This window comes from Protopterus annectens, chromosome 13.part0 (assembly GCF_019279795.1).
Source record: "Protopterus annectens isolate FY-2018-M chromosome 13.part0, PAN1.0, whole genome shotgun sequence".
Lineage (NCBI taxonomy): Eukaryota > Metazoa > Chordata > Ceratodontiformes > Protopteridae > Protopterus > Protopterus annectens.
In genome coordinates this window covers 517,255,413-517,271,157 of record NC_056747.1, presented here as the reverse complement: position 1 = coordinate 517,271,157, position 15,745 = coordinate 517,255,413, and the positions used below count along the sequence as shown (strand labels likewise).

General features: G+C 42.6%; 1 protein-coding gene across 1 annotated transcript in view; it reads right to left on the bottom strand.

The window, feature by feature from the left end:
• The window catches only part of GTF2IRD1 (GTF2I repeat domain containing 1), a gene marked incomplete in the record, with an annotated part of 795,304 nt that overhangs the window by 273,659 nt on the left and 505,900 nt on the right, over positions 1 to 15,745 (bottom strand).

Below are 15,745 nucleotides of genomic sequence, written 5' to 3'. Positions count from 1 at the left end.
CTCTTCATAGGGGCCTTAGCAAAGACAGCAGTCTCACTGGGGAGACTGCTTTTGAATTCTGAAGTTCAGGGGGAAGTGACAAATGCTAATTAGCCATGTATTCCCCACAGAGATGTCAACGGCTCTCGATTAGCCCAATCACTCAGCCGAGTTAATTTTTACTGTAGGAGGAAATGTGAATGCTGTTTTTTTGATGGCATTCACCTATTCACTCTTATGGAAGCACTAGCAGAACTGGCAAGTACAGTTCAGCCATGTATGTGTGTGTGTGTGTGCATGCTCGTGAGAGTGCACCATTGCATAAATGCCTGGGTGCACACTTGTAGTGGTATGAATGCAGCTGAATCAATGTGTGTGTTTGACAGAGAATCTGTGTGTGTGAATGTGTATGTGTGCATGTGCGCATGTGTGTCTTAGTGTTTCTGTGATTGTGAACAAGCGTGTGAGGATTTGATTGTAGATTCCTGAATGTGTATTGTGTATACGCATGGGAAAATCTGGGAATGTCTTTGTGTGTGTGTGTGTGTGTGTGTGTGTGTGTGTGTGTGTGTGTGTGTGTGTGTGTGTCTTCGCGAAACCAAGTGTGTGCGCAATGAGGATGGGTGGCTGTGCTACTACAATGTGTGGGATGCTAGGAAGAACACTAGCGCAAGTCAGGTCTGACAGCTCAGAGTCTGATTCAGAGATATGGTAATGAACTGCTAATGAGATGTTTATCTTTATAGCTGTACTACATTTCTGAAATAGACAGACATTATCTTTGTCTTGCTAACCAACCCACATTGGCCAGTTAGCGTGGGTGGACAGAATCTCTTTGACTCAAGAAGTAAAATAAAGCTTGAACACATTTAAATGTAGGCATACACAGCTACAACCTCAAACTAAATTCTGTTCCACAGTTAATGCAAATCTTTATGCAATAAGGAAATACAAACCAGAATTCATAGTTATCACTGTTGCAAATTGATGCACACAAACAGGTTTATGCTCACTGATGTCATGATATGAAGTATACGATTAGTGGCATTCATAATGGTCATATGGCAAAATAGTACAATTACAGCCTAATGCAGATGTATCTCTTGACTTAGTAATAGTGCAATCTGATAAAAACAAAGCCAGCAGCTGAGTTCATCACAGTAAAAAACTGGCAAGCAACTGTTGCGAATACCGGGCTGTTGCCGAAAAGTTGTGAAAAGCAACTTCTGAGGACACTGGATCATCATAAAAAAAAAAAAAAAAAAAAAAAAAAAAAAATGTAATAACCTTTTCAGACAAAAAAGGCAATTCTGTCTTTTTTAAAAATTGTAGTTTTTACAGTTTGAAAAATGCAGGAAACACAGCCAACAATCAGACAAGAAACAGTGAGGACAACTGTAGACATTAGTGCTATAATTCAGGTAATACAAATGGATGCAGTGGTTGTTGCTAAAGTCCCAGCTCCAGACTTGTGAAACTACATACAGAAGAATATAGAAGTTATGTTCTTACCATAACGTTCCATGTTAGTTGTCTTCTTCTCGCCTTCTTCTTGCTGGATGGGTTCGGAGCCGACCTCGGCTCCGACTCGGCCACTCTAAAAGCTCGAGAGTTGGTTCCACCGGCTCGAGGCTCCCCTTATATCCCACAATGCTAGGCGTGAGTTACCTCAGATCTCGTTTGTAAGCTAGGCCCAGCTTATAATAGTAGCAGAATAACTAGAAACAAAATCCACCTCTATAAACACGGGTGAAGAGAAGGGTGACCTACATCCTGATCTAGGAAATATGCACGGTAGAGCATATACCTAAAGTAAAGAGGTGGTAGAAAAAGAGGTCACAATCAAACTCCTCTAGGTCTGTCCAGGCCAGGGGGAAGGAGGGTGGGACGCAAGAAGAAGGCGAGAAGAAGAAAACTAACATGGAACGTTATGGTAAGAACATAACTTCTATATGTTAAGTTGTCTATCTCGCCTTCATTCTTGCTGGATGGGACCGTCCCTAGCACCTTGTCCTGGGTGGCCTAACGGAACAGACTCTTGAGAACAGTGGAACCAAAGTTAGCTCTATGCCTAGAAGCTAAATCCAATTTATAATGAGAAATGAAAGTGTGAGGAGTAGCCCAAGTAGCCGCTGCACAAATGGTGTCAATAGGCAGTCTGTCTTGGAAGGCTATAGAAGTAGCCAAAGCTCTGGTAGAATGGGCTTTAGGTTTGTTAGGCAGCTTTTGGTGTCTAATTTCATAAACAAGGGAAATCAGCGATGTTAGCCATCTAGATAATGATACCTTTGAAACTGAAAGTCCCTTTCTGCCTTCTGTATAAGAGACAAACAGCTGGTCAGATTTTCTGAATTGTTTGGTTCTATCCAAATAGTAACTTAACTGACGATGAACATCTAGCCAATGCAATTTTTGTTCAGACCTGTTAGAATATTCTGGAAAAAACACAGGGAGGTCAATGCTTTGATTTAGGTTAGACGAGGCTATCTTAGGTAAAAAGATGGGTTGGTTCAGAAGATACCCTGTCCTTATGGAACAACAGATAAGGAGGTCGACAGCTGAGTGCATGAAGTTCTGAAACTCTTCTAGCTGAAGTAATAGCCACTAGAAAAAGTGTCTTCCATGATAACAATTTTAAAGAACAGGAGGCTGCAGGTTCGAAAGGGGAAAGAATCAAAGAGCTAAGAACTAAATTTAGGTCCCAAGGAGGAGGAGGATTTCTTATAGGAGGTCTGAGTAGAAAAACTCCCTTCAAAAAGGCTTTACAAAGCTTGTGGGACATGATAGCAGACTCTGAAATGCCCACATGAAAATTAGAAATAGCTGCCAATTGAACTTTAAGAGTAGAAGGAGATGAACCTGCATGGAAGAGTTCAGCTAGAAAATCAAGGACCATTTGGATGGAAGCAGTGAAAGGATCTATGTCCTTTCCTTGAGCCCAATAGGCGAAACATTTCCACTTACTCAAATAAACCTTCCGAGTGGAAGATTTATGGGAAGCTATCAAAATATCTCGGACAGAGTGAGATATTTGAGGAAGCCTGGCTAAGGTTGGAATTGGAGGAACCAAGCAGTGAGGTTCAGAGAGGGAAGGGAGCGATGAAACTGACCTGACTGATGGATCAAAAGATCTGGAACTAGGTCCAGATGCCAAGGTCGCTCCAACAGAAAATGATGTAGAAAGGGGAACCAAACCTGTCGAGGCCAGTAAGGAGCAATGAGGATCAACGAGGCCTTCTGAGCGATAGCTTTCTGTATCACTTGAGAGATTAGTGGGAAGGAGGAAATGCATACAGAAGTCCCGGGCCAAACTTGGACTAGAGCGCCTCTGCTGGGCTGGCCTGGTTAAGGGAATAGGGTGAAATAATCTCTGCACTTGCTGTTTTGGGGAGTAGCAAAACGGTCGCAGCAAGGCTGACCCCACTTGGGAAAAATTTCTCTCACAACAGAGTCTTTCAGAGACCACTCGTGAGGCATGAGGATAGCTCTGCTCAATTTGTCCATAATTTGATTGGACTTCCGGGATGTGCGTTGCTATCAGAAACCGCTGGGAAGAAATCGCCCATTGCCACAGTCTGAGTGCTTCTCGACACAGGGGGTAGGACCTGGTTCCGCCTTGTTTGTTGATATACCACACTACAGACATATTGTCCGTCTGGATTGCTATCGTTCCCAAGGGAAGAGAGTCTTGAACGGCTTGCAACGCTAAAAGCACTGCTCTCATCTCCAGAACATTTATGTGCAAGTGGCATTCGTCTGGTTGCCATGTGCCCTGGACAGTTCTGCCCTGATAATGCCCCCACCCGATCAGGGAGGCGTCCGTTGTCAGAGTAGCAACCGGAGGAAGGGACAAAGGGTCTTCCCAATAAGAGCTGAGGGGAAGACATCCACCACAGAAGATGATTCCTGCATGTCTGCGTAATCATAATGGTGTGGGACATCGGAAGCTGCTGGTATGACCATTGCGTGAAGAGCATCCATTGAAGGATTCTCATGTGGAATCTGGCTAATGGAAGCAGAGGTATGGCAGCCGCCATAATCCCCAACACTTTCAGAACTAACCTGGCTTTGATTCTGTTGCTGCTGAAGAGGAGCGAGACCAGTTTGTGTATGTCTGTTACTCTCTGATCTGTTAGTCTCGCAGACATGTTGACTGTGTCTAGATTTGCGCCTATGAAGGTAATAGTACGACAAGGCGACAAAACAGACTTTTCGCAATTTATTGAAATGCCTAAATTTTGACAAATGCGTAAGGTGTAGTCCCTGGCCATTAGAAGAAGATGCTTGGTGGGAGCTGTGAGGAGCCAGTCATCCAAATATGGAAACACCTGGAATCCTTGACGTCTCAGGTGAGAAGCTACCACTGCCATGCATTTGGTAAACACCAGGGGGGCAGTGGTGAGAACAAAGGGCAGGGCCCTGAATTGAAAATTACTGGTTCCCAGCCTGAAGCGGAGGAATCTTCTGGAGCGTCTGTTCATTTTTATGTGATAGTACGCATCCTGAAGGTCTATAGAGCACATCCAGTTTCCCTTTCCCAAAAGGGGAAGGATGGACTGCAGCGTGACCATCCGAAATCTTGTTTTCTTGACTGACTTGTTCAAGATACTGAGATCCAAAATTGGTCTCCAGTCCCCTGTTTTCTTTGGAACTAAAAAGAACCTGGAGTAGATTCCGGATCCTTGCTGGTCTGCTGGAACTGGCTGAATTGCTCTTTTTGCAAGCAGCTTTGAAATTTCCAAAGCTGCAAGATCCCTTTGAGCGGTGGAACATCTGGAAGGGATTTTTTGATTGGTTTGGAACGCGAGCGAAGGGAATGGAATAGCCTTCGAAATGATGGACTGTACCCATTTGTCTTGAGTCAGGGATAGCCAGGCTTCTGGGTACAGTGACAATCTTCCCCCGACTGCCTCCGAAGGTGGGCAGTCGGGCAACACCTAAGGGATGTTGAAAGGGCTTATCAGAGAAGGCTTCTCGATTGCCCTGGTTCTGCGGACCCCCCCTGCCTCTAGGGCGACGTCTACCATTGTTGTTCCCCCCTCTGGCGGGAACCAACTCTGTGCGTCAGGCTTAAGTCCCTTGAGATTGCTTGCGGAACCACATTTTCCCACTTTTCTGGCCTTTGGGGTAAGGCCTAGAAGGAGTAGAAAAACGGACTCCGACGGCAGAAAGAGTCTTGCCATCCGTCTCGCACCTAGTCAAGGTTTCTTTCACTTGGGGACCAAAAAGAGATGATCCATCGAACGGGGAATTAGTGAAAGACGTCTTAAAGGGGTCCGCAAAGTTGCATAGCCGCATCCAGGCATGCCTGCGTAAGGCTACACCTGTCCCTGCGGCCCTGCTCACTCCATCAGCCGCATACGAAAGGAGGCGCATGGAGGAGTTAGCTATGGAGTTCAGGGTAGCCAGCTGAGTGTTCATCTTGTCTTGAAAACCCACAGCTGTAGGATCCTTCAACATGTCACTCGCTTCTTTGATCAAGTCTCTTTGAAGATGAGTAAAATGGCATAGGTAGTTCAGCGAACGCATTGCAAAGGTCGCTGATGAGAACATCCGCTTCCCGTACCTGTCCATAGACCTAGATTCCTTGTTAGGTGGATGGACAGGCACTGAAGGATCAGCTAGTTCCTTCTTAGTGGCAGCAGCAACCACCATAGCATCCACCGAAACTCCCTTGGTCAAAAATTGTTTATCCGCTGGTGCCGTGATAAATTTTGAGGGTCTCCTGGGGGTGGGGTCCACTGAGTCAGGAGCCGTCCATGCCTTTTTTGCTACCACCTGCATGAGGGGGTCAAAGGGGGGAGACACCCAGGAGGTGGAAGGGCGAGCCAAACGCCTCAAGGTACACAGATTCATCCTCCGAAGGGTTGAGGGCTGGCCAATTTCCCCTCTGCTTAAGGATTTCTAGAATGTCTGCAAATGAGACATCTTCAGAAGGGGAACGGGGGGAACCCTCGGAATCCTCTAAATCCGTGTCAGAGGTGACGGACTCAGGTGAGTCTATGTGTTTCCTCTTACACTTTCTCTTCCGAGGGGGCTCTTCTGCCAATTCAGGAGAGGCCTCGGAAGAGGATGAGATCCCCACAGGGGATTCCTGAGGAGCTGGCTCTCTGCGGTCTGGGATGAGGGAGTGAGTCGACTTGACCTGAGGCACCGAAGAGGGAGGGGCGGACGGAGCCGACTGTGGAGTTGAACCAGGTTCCAACACACTCCGCATGACCTCGAACGCACCCCTGTCAGGCAGAGCCAGAGGTCCCCACTCCGAAAAGCTAAAAACCTCCCTCGGCACAGACAGTGATGGCTCCGAGGCCGATGTCGGAGCCGAACTCACCAGCGCCGAAGCCCCGAGAGGGAGAGCGGGGTCGGACAAGGGTCCGATGCCACTCACCCCCTCGGAGCCGACGAGGGAAGTCCGGCGCCGAGATTCTTCTAAGGAAGAAATCGGAGCCGACGATGGAGCCGAAGACATTTGTATCGGCTCCGACGCTACCACAGTCTCGGTTCAGAAACGCCCCGGCTCCGAGCTCAACGGAGTCGGAGGAGAAACATAATGAGGGACAGGGTCAGGCATCGACTGATGAGTCGGGCTCTGAAGCATTTGGGCCAGTGCCTCGGACTTGAGAAGTCGACTCACTACCCTCTGAAGGTCATGGTCCGAATGCCTCGATGACCTAGAGGAGTGAGATCTATGGCTCTGTTCAGACAGCAGGGGAGATGCTGGGGCCGAATGAACGGAGCCAAGGGACGGTGACCTGGACCTCTTTCTAGATGTCGGTTCCGAAGGTCTGGTCGGAACCGACACAGGAATTTCCAATACCTCGGCTCCAGCCGGAGCCGAGGAACCCACAGAAACTGCAGTCTGAGACTCATCGGCTCCAGCTGGAGCCGATGTAGACGGAGGTTTCGAAGCCTTAGGCCTCGGCTCAGAAGCTGGAGCCGAGGACCTAGAAGCCTTGGAGGGCTTTCCCGAAGGAACTGTAAGGGAACCCTCAGGCTTAAGTAAACCTCTCAAAATAAGTTTGTTTTTTTTTTCCTGCAGGACCCTGGGGCTGAAGCCGTGGCATACAGCGCAGGAGTCCTGCAGGTGTAAAGGTCCCAGGCAGTAGACACAAGAAGTGTGACCGTCTGTCAGAGACATTTTCTGACAGCACGAGTCACACTTCTTGAAGCCTGAGACCTTTGAGTCTTTAGACATTATAGAAGGAAGTGTAACCACACACACACAGTCAAACACACTGATTACACCCTATACAAGTTTAAACTCAAAAAATAAAACACACTGTCAAAGTTTTAAATTCTTTGAGAAAACACACACACACACTAGGGGATGGAAAAAGGCCCAAAGGCCCGAGGGAAGAACTTAAGAGTTCTTGAGGAAAAGGGTGATAATAGAAGAGAAAAGGGGACAAAATCCACTAAACTAAGGGAAACAACTGTTAAAAATTAAACTAAAGGGGTTTAAGTAGACTAAATTTTACTCTACAATAACTCACCAAGAAGCCGGTAGAAACCAAACACCTCGATCGCTGTAGCGGCAAACGAGATCTGAGGTAACTCACGCCTAGCATTGTGGGATATAAGGGGAGCCTCGAGCCGGTGGAACCAACTCTCGAGCTTTTAGAGTGGCCGAGTCGGAGCCGAGGTCGGCTCCGAACCCATCCAGCAAGAATGAAGGCGAGATAGACAACTTAACATCTGATATTCACTAATTTTACAACATGACTATTACAAAACCAGACTGATGTATATACTGACTCACTCATGGTCATACCTCCCAACATACTGAATTACTCGTTTTTTACCAAGTTTTGGGGTCCAAATAAATGGGTGCCACAATTTCCAAGTGGTACCCCTTCATTTCTGATTTTTTTTTTAATTTTTCGAGTTTCGCGCTGTTTGAGCTGACGTCAGCTCCAACAGGGCTACCACAGCAAGTTGGAGTTGAGCTCAAGGAGCTCATTTCCGGCTGGCCTGGCTGCTTGGATTATCGGCAGCACTTTCAAATGTGAGCAGGCAGGAACGGCAGTCATGTAATGGATTTATGTTCAGGGAACAGGGAAAGAATGAAGACTCGGCACAGGAACGGCAGTTCAGAATGGGGAACACTCGACATGTACGGAGTGTGTGTGTGTGTGTGTGTGTGTGTGTGTGTGTGTGTGTGTGTGTGTGTGTGTGTGTGTGTGTGTGTGTGTGTGTATGTGTGCATAAACATGCACTGTTGTTATGTTTATCAAGCTCTGTCTCTGCCTTGCAACTGTTAAGTCCCAGCGTAGGATCTGGCAGTCCTGTGATCCTGAATAGGATAAAAAACTATCAGCAAAATGAATGGTGGTTATAACCTACAAATCTTCAAAACCTGTTTTAAGTGATTGCGTTATAATTACTGTTCTAATTGCAGATAATTCTCATGGTATCTTTATTATCAGAAATGATTAGGAAGTACTAATCACTGATGTAGTTCTTATGCTTTAGTTGTATACTAGAAGAGTCTGACAAGTCTACTCACTTGGGTAATAAATTAAGTATTTTCCCTTTATTAAAAAATTGAATTAAAGAAACACTTATGTAATAAGACAACTTTAGCACAGGCTGGAGTGGTGAGCAATGATGGGGACTGCAAATCACAGACAGAGTGACTTAGAAAGGGCAGACACCAATAGTGCAGGCATACTGGCAAGGTAAATATATCAGCTTAGCCAAATGACTGGTACAAACTTGGGAGGCACTGACAATAATGATGACAGCAACTGAAGAGACATATGTGAGTAATACTGACAGGGTATAAAACAATCCTGAAAGGAGTTGATAGGGGCTGGTTTGACACAATTTGGAGAGACAATGTAGAGGATTTGGGGAACAGTGACAGGAGACAGTGATGGTAGGTGTCTTTTAATGGGACACTGATTTCAAACTGTGGTGAAACTAATATCCATGAAAGTAGCTGGTGGATGCTAAAAGAGGCATGAGGTAACATTAGCATGTAACTAATGGCACTATAAGGGGCTAGGGATACTGACTAGTGTGAAGAGGAGGAAACTAACCTGCTACAGAAGACGGTTATTTTTATAGCATGGAAATCCACTGCTGGATAATACTGACAGATGCTTGGGACATAAAAGGTTAATTTTTATAGGAGATGTGTAGACACAAAGAAGTGACAGGTCTGTGAACATCTAGAGAATTATGTTGATAGGGAGTGGGTGGGGAGCATACTAGCATGGATGAATGCTGATGGAGGTGGAAACATCAATGGGAAATTTTAAAGGATATAGGGAGATGTTGACTGCAGATGGAAAAAAATGATAAGCATTTCTGACAGAAGTGAAGGAAGCATTGACAGGATGGCCAGGACATGGTTGTGGAGAGACAATTATGAGCAGTACTGACAGGTGTTGGTGAGACAGTAATGTTCCAGAATGTTGGAATGAGTATGGGCTGGGAAGTCATGTGCAGGACTGATATGCTCAATGGCACACTAGCAGATTGTGGGTGGTGATAGAAGGGGACACAGTTTCTGGGATTGTGCTACAGTTGTAGGTGGATACACTACCAGGATACTAGCAGATTCGATGATGGTGAAATATATTTAACCTTGTGAAAGACAGAACCAGAAAAGGAGAACAAAACTCTGTGTATATATGTATGTATATACTTATTTAAACTAGAAATACTTCAGCTGCATTTCATGCCATGGGTAGTTGCAGAAAATACAGTAGACCTTATTAAAGCTATATAGAAAATGAACAGCTAATGAAAAAAAATCAGAACTCAAATTAAAGCATTCAAAATTAGAAAGAATGAATAAGAGAAATAGGTATCAGCAACATGAATGGCTGAATGCAGCTGAACACAGGGATAGGGCAGCATAAGGACAGTAGATCAAACACAAAAGGGCAAAGGTTATAAGTAATGAAAGTGACAGGGTTGGCTGTGGTTCTGTCTGCTGGGCTGCACTCCTTCCAAACAGGAAAAAGCTCTTTTTTGTTTGTATTTTTCTGTTTGCTTTAACTTAAAAATAGTCAGCTCAGGACTCTGCATGTGCAAACCAGTTTCCTATTGCTGTGAAAAACACAGTTATTCCTTATTATTGATCCTCCTGTATTTTTTGGGGGACAAAAACAATGCTCCACATGCAAACATGTAGATTTTTTTGCATCCTTCTGTTTAATAGCAACACTGTCAGACAGCTTGTATGATAGTATGCATTCTTCTTTCGTACATTTGACATTTCATATGTATGTGGGAGGAGAAGGATATATGATAAATTGCAGTGTGTCTGATATTAATGAGCTAAAATGTTAATGTGGCCATTATTTTTATTTATATATTTATATGATCATATACAGTTGAGATGTATATACCTGGTGGTTAGAGGTATTCACGCTCAAACCCTGTACCTTTGGTACAGGGTAAAAAGAGCCTAAAGTCCCTAGCCACCATTACTTGTGAGCGTTGTCCAGATTTTTTGTGCTAAGAGTTGAGAGCTATGGTGAGAAGTTTGAACAGAATTTGTACCCCCCCCCCCCCCCATTATTGGCTTTGTCCAGATTTTTTGTGCTAAGAGGTTGAGAGCTATGGTGAGAAGTGAGAACTGAATTCACTAAATGATAGCCATTAAGTTTCAGTCTTCCTGTTTTTCAGGAAACTGCTGATTTGGCATAGTGATATGTTGCTCTGACTGTAGTGCATAAGGTTGTGGGTTCAGGACTTGCCAGTGAAATGCATGGTGGTAACATTTTATTCTAGCAACTTTCCAAAATTATATAAGCAATGTTTAAAATGTGTCCCTGATTTTTTTACCTTTTGTCCCCCCCCCCCCCCAAAAAAAAAAAAAAAACCTGAAATTGAAAATAAGTGTGAGAAGCTATGCAAGATGCCTATGGCTTACACTACTGTCATTCTATTTATAGTGTGGGTGTGGAAGTAGACTTATGATGGAAATGTTCTGAATTGGGCAGTTTTGTCATTATTGGTTCATGCATTTTGTTTCATTGCCTACAGTACAGCCTACTGGAAAAATGTTCAAACAATAAATTTAAAATGAGCTCTAACAAGTGTGCTGTATTATACAAGGAATATAACTTAATAAAGTCAGGAAGGTGTATCAAAGAAAAGAACACGTGTGTCTCTTGTTTTGTGTGCAAGGGGCCAATGATTTGAAAACAGCTCAAAGGTAATCTTTATCCACCACTGGCCAGATGCATTTTCTTTGGATGTGGTGTGGGTTTCAATGCTGTTTCAATGAATGTGAGTTTCAAGGGAATAGAAGTTTTAATGCCAAGTCTATTTTCATTGTGAGACAGTATTGCTTTGTTTAGCAGATATCTGTTAGTGTTTGTGCATTGTTGTGCTGCAGCACTGTAAAAATAAAATCAAAATAATCATTGTAGAAGTAAAGCAGTATGCACACATTAGTGTTTATGGTAAATGGGGTGAAATACCCAGGTAATGGGACATTGGAATGGCTGCAGGGGGACTCTGGTGCCATATTTTGGTTGTCTGCTCTTCAGTTTGCGTTTGATAGTTGGTATCCCACAATGCCATCGGAGTGGGTGGGGTTACATAATTATGCATGCAAATTAGATGTTAATCAGCGTGCATATTTGTACCTATTTTTCATGAGCCTTGTTCAGATTTTTGATGTTTCCAGGTTGAGAGGTATGCTCACAGTTATTGTTACCTGTTATGTTACTAGCACTGTTGCAGGTTGATAGGTTGCTACTAAGCCAATGGCCACTAGGGCCTTTAAAGCCTAAGATTTGCATCCCAACCCAATTCTGTCCACAAGTACCTTGGGTATCTATTAAGAGAGGGAATATGTTGGTAAAGATGTAGGTAAAAGACTTGTATGTGTGTGTGTGTGTGTGTGTGTGTGTGTGTGTGTGTGTGTGTGTGTGTGTGGAGATTAATTGAAGAAACATTATATTTACTGACGGCCTCTGTCCATCAGAGACATGGGAGCCAGACCAGGGGTGAATTTTCAATTTCCCATCCAATGATCAAGGTTTCATTTGAATAGGGTCAGAGTCCTGAGCCTCAGGGATGAACTCTGCTTCACATGGATGGGGAGCCTGTTCCATAACACAGGAGTCCTTTGAGTTATACATCTGTTCTTCCAGTATGTTCTATTTATGTTGCAAGTGAGGTTCAAAATCCTTGGATCTAGTGTTTCTACTGCGTTTTTTTTTTTTTTTTTATTTTGTGGATGTGCAAAAGATCCATCAATAAGTCAGGCAAAGATCACCTCTCAGGAGCCGGTAGGATACTGAGTACAGACACAGGGCCTTTATTCATTCCCTGGATTTTCCTGTTGAGGAACCTTTGTAAGCATTCCAACTGTTGCAAGAGTATGGTTAGGTACCTGCCAAAGGAAGTCATTGTACTCAATGATGGGACTGATAAGGGCTAAGGAGAGTGGTACTATTAACTTCCTTGGACCTGGATGCCATACCCTTACCTATAAGTTGGGCAGCATAGAAAGATTTTTTTACTGTCTTTGCTACATGTTGGCCAAAGGCCAGATTAATGACTACACATGTTCACAGATCCCTGACTACAGGATCAACTCTTGGGGGGGTATTGAAGTAATTAAATTTAGGGGACAATTTCCCAAAGGGAATTACAATGCATTTCTTCACATTGAGTTTTAAACAGCAGATTTGGCACCCGTCATTTGTTTGTGTTAGACCCTCATACAAGATGTTTGTGTCATGGGGGAATCTATGACAGCTCCCAATTTACAGTTATCTACAAACTTGGTGAGCTAAAGGCCTTTGACATTAACCTTGACTTCCAAGAAGTAGATGCCAAACAGGAGCAGGCCCAACATGGTGCCCTGAAGTATTCTGCTGGTGAACAGTCTCATGGTGGAGGTGGTCTCACCAATCCTGACTTCTTCGGTCCTATCAGTGAGCCAGCCAGCAATCTATTAATCTATTTATAAATCTATTTTTGATTTGTGCCCTTTTTGAATCCATATTCCTTTGCTTTATAAAAATTTTCAAAAAATTTCAGACATATCTCTAACACCTTAATAGGATCTCTGGTTATCTTCTTGTCATAGACACCCTAAGTTTGTAGACAACCCTTTCTACTTTCTGATGCCTAAGTTATTGTCATCTGGAGTGGTTATCAAAAAACAGTTGCTTACTGGTAACCTTTCTGAACTCATGCATGTTATCCAAATACTCCCTTATTTTCCATTTCATATTCTGTAGTTGTTCCTTTTCTTATTCGAGTTTCCCCCTTCTTATTCTGAGAGATTCCCCCTATTTTGCAATACTTTAAATCCATCTAAATAATTCCTGTTACTTCTTTCTCATATCTCTTTCTTATTTATACTCTATTTTTAAACTTTATTTTAATTTTATCCCACTAACTCTCGCTTCTGAAGAAATGCACACCTTCCCTAATAATGCTCAAAGCATTTTGACTACCCATTCCTTAAATTCCTCTCTTTTAGTAAAGTGTCAGTCTCATTTTTACTTAATTATCTTACATCTTTACCTTACATTTTATTGATGCATGATCTGAAATAGTTATTGGGTGTGTGTCAAATCTTTCAATTAAATACACATGCTCCTGGGAAATATAATTTCTATCCAATCTAGCCCAGTTACCGTACACTGGGGAATACATGCAAATTCGGAGTTTTTACTGCTGAATTCAAATCTTCCTGCCAAATATTTTCATATTTATACAGAAATATACCTTATTTTGTTATATTTTCTCTTTTAGGCCCCCTTATACAGCCTCACTTTTGCAAACAAAGTTCCAGTCCCCATCCATAAATAATATTCTCTGCTGAAAACTGACTATTTCTGCCCAAAATTTCTTATGCTCCATAATAGCAGTTTTTTATGGAATAAAAATACATTCTGGCATAATCTTCCCCCCTCTGGAGAAATGTCATTCACAGCCACAAATCTACCATTATTCTCTTTTTTTTCCTGTCCTATCACTATTGGAGCCTCTCAGCAGTTAGTATTATTATTCCCCTTTTCCTTTGTCCCAGACATTCTACTGAATTTCCATCCCAAAAAAATTCTTTGTGAAAGTCACATGCTCATTTCTATCCAAGTTTGTCTCCTGCAACATTGCTATTTGCACCGTAAATTTCTTAATATAATTCAATACTCTGTTTTTTGTCTATACCTATAAGGTCATTTACATTTCATGACAATATGGACAGCAAAGTAATTATGATAGAAAGCTATCAATCCCATCTATTACACGTGACAGTTTTTTGAATGTGTACTTTCAACTTTTGGCTTGCATACATACATATATACACTACTGTTTGGAAGGTTGAACTTTTATGCAGCTGCTTCTTTTCATCTCCATTTGAACTTATATAACATTTTTCAATACCTTTTACTTCAATGAAAACACTCAAAAAGCTAAATATATTTTCATAATCCCATGCCCTTTTAAATTAGAACAAACACACAAAACTATGTATATTTTCAACAAATTAAGTTTGCACCTCCACATGGGGCACTTGCCGCCAAATCAACATCTGCACCAACAGGCATTAACTAATCTAAGGTTACCCATGTTAAAGCACATGCTACAGCCTGTGGTTTCTATTACACTAATTGCTATCTCTTTTTTCTTATATCTGTTCCCCTGCCAGATGTGAAAAACAGCTTGCATGTTTTCAATAAGCCTTAAGTTTTAGCCCTGTGAAAAAAAGAGCACTGGCTACCCTTAAATAAATAATCTGAATTGTGCACTGCTATACTTAATTCAGGCTGCTGTAGAAGCCCCTATTTATATAATTTACTCACTTCCCATAGTTTCAAACTGTATTTTTTCACTGAACTGCTTGCCACCATACCTTTACGTGTTATTTACATTGTACCTCCTATATTTCTCTCAGCAGAAAGTGCTCAGAGCTCTGAAGATTAATTGCTTGTATATGGAGACAGCTGTTCTCCAAGTAAAAACAGATAGTAATTATAAAAAAAAGGCTAGTAACTTTGCAGATGTCGGAGTGAATCTTTGTAAATTTCACTCAGAACACACTGTTCGGATATACATGGCCAGTTGACTGCACCTACTGACTTCTTATCTCCCACTGAGATTATTTGCTAATGGGAAAAAATAACAGCTCTGCAAATACACCATTAAAATTTTTATGCCTTTCATGAATCTTTGTAAATTTCACTCAGAACACACTGTTCAGATATACTATGGCCAGTTGTCTGCACCTGTAGACTTCTTGTCTCCCACTGAGATTATTTGCTAATGGGAAAAAAGCTAAAAACTCTGCAAATATGTCAAAACAGCAAATACTCACATTATCGAATCCCACTTCATCGAGCCCGACTTCATCGAATCTTCATTATACTGAACTCCAGGAACAATGAAAACAAACCCTGGGAAAAGAACCACTCAACCAGCAGGACAAAACAACAAACAGAAAAACAACAAAAAAAACAAAGTGGGGGGCTTTGCCCCACACTCCCCATGTGGGGGATCTACCCCCACACCCACCTAACTAAATGTATCAACTTCAAGATCACACTACAGTGGAGGAAGGGCAAATTTCACCATGGTGGCCAAGTGGTTCCTTTACCAGGGTTCATTTTCGTTGTTCCGGGAGTTCGATATAATGAAGATTCTATAAAGTTAGTTTTGATGAAGTGGGATTTGATCATTTAAGTATTCGATGCTTTGAACGAGATTCCTGCAAATACAACAACTTTACCATTTTTATGCCTTTCATAATTTTTATTTTTCAAGTCTGTTTGTTTAAAAGGAG